Source organism: Cervus canadensis, chromosome 22 (assembly GCF_019320065.1).
Source record: "Cervus canadensis isolate Bull #8, Minnesota chromosome 22, ASM1932006v1, whole genome shotgun sequence".
NCBI classification, from domain to species: domain Eukaryota; kingdom Metazoa; phylum Chordata; class Mammalia; order Artiodactyla; family Cervidae; genus Cervus; species Cervus canadensis.
This window is the reverse complement of record NC_057407.1, coordinates 12,880,051-12,886,050: the sequence shown is the minus strand read 5'-3', so window position 1 is coordinate 12,886,050 and position 6,000 is coordinate 12,880,051.

The window sequence follows — 6,000 nt, the reverse complement described above, 5'->3', positions numbered from 1 at the left end:
ACTTCCTCAGCGTCCTGCCTGTTCTGTTTCAGAGAGTTCCCGTAGCAACACCGACTCCATTTTTATTTTCCTTCCACAGTCTACCTAAGAAGCACTTTGATCCAAGGATAAGCAGTGTAGCAGTTGAATATACTGCCATTGTTTATGACATTCCTATGCTATTGGTAATTTGAAACATAACATTCGGTAAACTAACTGTAAACAACATAGACCTTCCTACCAAAGAACATTGTCAAGAACACCATGTTAAGTGCAATCTTTCCTGGCAATAGAGGGATGAACTATTAATAAATGTTGTTCTAATCCCATGTTATTTTATTCTCCCTACATTACTCCATATGGGACAGCTATTTCTTTCTTCCTGGTTGAAAGTATTATTATTTCTGCTCCAGAACTGACAGACTAAACTAGTGCAACATATCAGAAGTGTAATTATAGAAAGCATCTGTGTGTGTGTGTTCAGTCATCTCTGACTCTTTGTGACCCCATGGACTGTGCCTCTACGCTCCTCTGTCCATGGGATTCTCCAGGCAAGAATACTGGAGTGGGTTGCTATTCCCTTCTCCAGGTAATATTCCCGACCCAGGGACTGAACCCGTGTCTCCTGTATTGGCAAGCAGATTCTTTACCACCAGGCCACCTGAGTACACCATTTAAAATACAGAGGTCTGAGACCTTTCTAGAGAAGCTGAAGGAAAGAACTACCGTCCTAATCATCTGGCAAGGGTAATTTAATGAGTGTTATACTTAATAGTAAGTCCAAAATGTTTTGGATATCAATCATGTAAAATAAATCTCAGTAGTGAAACAGCAACACAAGAAATGCAAGTTTCGTTCATGTGTAGACAGTATAATTTAAAAGTGTGACTCCAAGCTGATGTGTCTAATGTCTTAATTTACCATGTTTTTGTTAGATTAACCCATTTTTGATGGGTTTTGATGTAATAATAGTTCAGTTGTGTTTTCTCTTTTTGTTTGCTTGATACTGTTTTATTATGTGTCATTATCTCATAGATAGGATTTTCCTTCATTAATAAACCTCACTAATTTATATTTAAAAAAAAAAGTGTGCCTGGCACAAGAGCAGCATGATGCATGATCCACCTGGAAACCAAGGCTCAGTTCGGTTCTGTTGCTCAGTCGTGTCCGACTCTTTGCAACCCCATGGACTGCCGCACACCAGGCTTCCCTGTCCATCACCAACTCCCGGAGCTTTCTCAAACTCATGTCCATCAAGTCGGTGATGCCATCCAACCACCTCATCCTCTGTCATCCCCTTCTCGACCTGCCTTCAATCTTTCCCAGGATCAGGGTCTTTTCTAATGAGTCAGCTCTTCACATCAGGTGGCCAAAGTCTAGAAGACACTAATTCCAGCTCAGCAAATGAATCATTATATGACTTGGGTAAATCAGTTAGCTTGGTTTCTCTCCCTAAAAAGGCAAAACAGTAATAAGCATATACTTTGAGAATTTTTTTTTTAATCTGAGGAGAAGGGGAGAAAGAGAGGAAAAGAAGGAGACTTAGAGATGGAGAGAAAATGGACAGGGAGAAAGTTGCAAGAGTGAAAATATGCTGAATGCTTGTCCTGGGCTATACCAAAAGCAATAGGCATAGAGCCTAAGAATCAAAATATATCAGTACAAGTAAATCAGGCATGATGATCTGTTTAGCACTTATGACAAAGAAATGTTTTGTTGGATGTAGAGATGAAACAACCATCCCTTCTCTCAGCTCTATGTGACAGAAAGCATCTTAACACTCTTAACAAACATGTGTGAGGTCTGGTCTCTGTGTCAAAATGTGGTTGTAAATAAGGCAGACATGTTTCCTGCTTCACTGCGCTGAGACAGACAAAACATAAGTGAACAAAATAATTACAATTCACAGATAAGTGCTATGAAGAAAGCTAGGAAACGAGCTATCATAGGGATATCAGCAAGAAGAATGCTCCAGAAAGTGAGAACAAGTGCAAAGGTCCTGAGGCAGGACTCATTTAGCACCTGCAGGTCAATGAACTGGGATGGAAAAATTGAAAGAGCAATTCACAGGAGATGGAGATAGCAAGAAAGCAGAAGAACAGGTCCAGCAATGCCTCCTCCTAGGTCACGGCAAGGACCTGGGATTTGACACTGGAGAAATGGGAAGCCGGGGACTAACAAAGCTACATGACTAGTAGATTTGGAACTAAAACACTGATCTTATGACTTCCATTTTAGTGCTCTTTATCTTAGACCCTGTGGTTTATATTTGATTCTTATTTTTTTATTTATTTATTTTGGTTGCATGGGTCTTCCTTTCTGCTAACGGGCTTTCTCTAGCTGCAGAGTGGGGGCTACTCTCTAGTTGTGGTGCATAGGCTTCTCCCTGCAGTGGCTTTTCTTGTTGCAGAGCATGGGCTCTGGGCTTGTGGGTTTCAGTAGATGCGGGCTGTGGACTCAGTACTTGCCGCTCTCAGGCTGTAGGGCCTGAGCTCAGCAGTCGTGGGGCACAGGCTTAGTTGCTCCACGGCATGTGGAATCTTCCCAGACCAGGGATCGAACCTGTGTCCCCTGCCTTGGCAGCCAGATACTTATCCACTGCACTACCAGGGAAGTCCTATTTTATTTTTAAAAATGAAAGGAGGTTTATTCAGGGAGATATACACACCATAGACAGAGTTTGGGCCATCCCAGAAGGTGAGAGGCCCTGAAACAAGGTGTGGTTAGTTTTCATAGGCTGGGTAATTTCATAGGCCAATGAGTGGGAGGATTACTCCAACTATTTTGGGAAAGAGGTGGAGATTTCCAGGAATTGGGCCATGGCCCACTTATTGGCCTTTTCTGTTGGCCTTGGCCTGTTGTGGAACCTGTCATGGGTATACTGAGGCTCAAGGTCTAGTGGAAGTCAACATCTCTGCCATCTTGGACCTAGAGCCCATGATTTAAATGCCGAGTTTTATTTATTTATTTTACCACAAAAACACTGAGTGGGAGAGACATGGGTTTTAGGTTTTCATATTTAAAATTAGTTTTATTGTAAAAAATTGTTGCAACTCCCCTGGTGGTCCAGTGCCTAAGACTCTGAGCTCCCAATGCAGATGGCCCTGGTTTGATCCCTGGTCTGGAAGCTAGATCTCACTTGCTGCAACTAAGACCCGGCACAGTCAAATAAATAAATATAAAATGTGTTCCATTCATGGAACACAACGCAAAACTAACCAAAGGTTTCCCAGTGCAGAATAAGACTTCTTTCCACCTCCCCATCCCTCCCACTATTCTCTTCCATGACCATAAGGGAGTTGGGTTTTAAGACAACATTCACTGTATTTATTCAAAGTCTACTCTTTGCCAGGGGCTGTGTTAGGTACTAGAGACGTAATAGACTAAGATGTAATCTCTGACCTCTCAAAGCCTACTGTGTGAAACACACAGGAAAGGTCTTCATATTTGATTCACAAATGTAAGGTAGTCAGGCCTCAAAGTAAGTGAGAAAGATTTTCAATTACAAAATACTCACATTCTCTTTAATATATCTTAAGAGCTATATAGGGCATCAAAGTCAACACTAATATAATTGGGGCCATGCAAACATGCATGCATTTTGAAGCAATTTTCTATTCTGAGTATGAAAACTCCCTAAAATAACTGGGTGTTCTTCACTAGTCTAGTCCTCTTCAATGAAAAATAAACAGTTAATAATTAAAAAAGGAAATGTCTTAGATTATTTCAGGAAATCTATGTAAGAAGAAAACTCATCAACAAGGAACAAGAATGTAATGTAGAGCATGGTGACTACTATGATTTTGTATTACATATTTGAAAGTAGCTAAGAGAGTGGATCTTGAAAGTTGTTATTAAAAGAAAAAAATGTGTAACTATGAGTGGTGATGGATGTTAACTGGACTATTGTGATTACTTGACAATATATACAAGGATCAACTCATTATGTTGTAAACCTGAAACTAATATGTCCACTGTATCTAAGTTAAAAACTAAGGGTTAAAAAACCTAAATTGTTTCAGGTGTGCCTTTGAATTTTGTACCAAGGCAATGTGTTATTTATTCCAAAATTACGATTAAACATTAGGGTACTGATTATTTAAATGCTCCCTTGACAGTAGATGGATGGGGAGGGATAGTTAGGGAGTTTGGGATTGACAGGTACACACTGCCATATTTAAAACGGATAACCAACAAGGACCTACTGTATAGCATAGAGAACTGTGCTCAATATTCTGTTACAACCTAAATGGGAGAAGAATTTGAAAAAGAATAAAGGGGCTTCCCTGGTGGCTCAGTGGTAAAGAATTCGCCTGCAAATTCAGAAGACACAGGTTGAGGCCCTGATTGTGGAATATCTCACGTGCCACCGAACAACTAAGCCCGTGTGCCCCATCTACCGAGCCAACATGCAGCAATTGCTGAAGTCTGCACACCTAGAGCCTGTGCTCCGCAACGAGGGAAGCCACCGCGTGAGAAGCCCAAGCATCGCAACTAGAGAGCAGCTCCCACTCACCGCAACTAGAGAAAGCCCGCTTGCAGCATCAAAGACGCAGCACAACCAAAGTCAATAAATATTTTGAAAAGAAAAAGGATAGATACACGTATGTGTATAACTGAATCACTTTGTTGTACACGTGAAACTAACAGAACATTGGTTTTTGTTGGTTTTTTATGTTTGTTTTTTTTTACTTAAATTTAAAATTTTGGCTTCTCTGGGTCTCCGTTGCAGCGCGTGGGCTTTCCCTAGTTGCAGTGTGCAGGCTTAGTCGCCTGGAGGCATGTGGGATCTTATTTCTGGGACAAGGAGTCAAACCTGCATCCCCTGCATTGGAAGGTGGATTTCTAACCACTGAACCACCAGGGAAGTCCCCTAACACAACACTGTTAATCAACTATACTCCAATATAAAATAAAAAGTTAAGGAAAAGAAAGAAAGAAAGGAGCAGGGGATGTAGGGCCCTCTCTCCAATACGAAGAAAGGCAGGCATAGCATGGAGAAAAGGACCCTGGAGCTGCCTGGTCCTTGGATTCTAATACCAGATCCCCCTGACTAGTGTGGAACAACTAGCCAGTGATTTCTCCACCCAGTTTCAATGAAGCAACCATCAAGTGAGGATGAACACATCACTACCATTTAGATGGTGATATGAAAGGGAGTCCTTGCCTGTCCTTCCTGATGAACTCATACTTATTCCTGAAACACTAATTCCAACATCACCTCCTCCATCAAGCCTTCCAATACTCTCCTGACGGATGAAGTTACTGGCTCCATCCCCTGGCTGTCAAGTGATAAATCTCTAGCATTGCCCCACTTCTTTCAGTTTCTCCCAGAACCAGAAAATTGTCTTAGATTTTGACGCTTCCCAAAGGGCTCAGTTCAGTTCAGCCGCTCAGTCGTGTCTGAGTCTTTGCAACCCCATGGACTGCAGCACCCCAGGCTTCCCTGACCATCACCAACCCCCTGGGGCTTACTCAAACTCATGTTCATGGAGTTGGTGACGCCATCCAACCATCTCATCCTCTCATCTCATCCCCTTCTCCTACTGCCTTCAATCTTTCCCAGGATCAGGGTTTTTTCCAATGAGTCAGTTCTTCGCAACCCAAGCAGCGACCCATTCAAAGTAGGCATTCAATAAATATTTGCTATGGAGAAGGGCAACCTGACCCGCCTCTTGAGAAATCCGTATACAGGTCAGGAAGCAACAGTTAGAACTGGACATGGAGCAACAGACTGGTTCCAAACAGGAAAAGGAGTAGGTCAAGGCTATACATTGATACCCTGCTTATTTAATTTATATGCAGAGTACATCATGAGAAACGCTGGGTTGGAGGAAGCACAAGCTGGAATCAAGATTGCCCAGAGAAATATCAATAACCTCATATATGCAGATGACACCACCCTTGTAGCAGAAAGTCTTCACTAAAGAGCCTCTTGATGAAAGTGAAAAAGGAGAGTGCAAAAGTTGGCTTAAAGCTCAACATCCAGAAAACTAAGATCATGGCATCCAGTCCCATCAC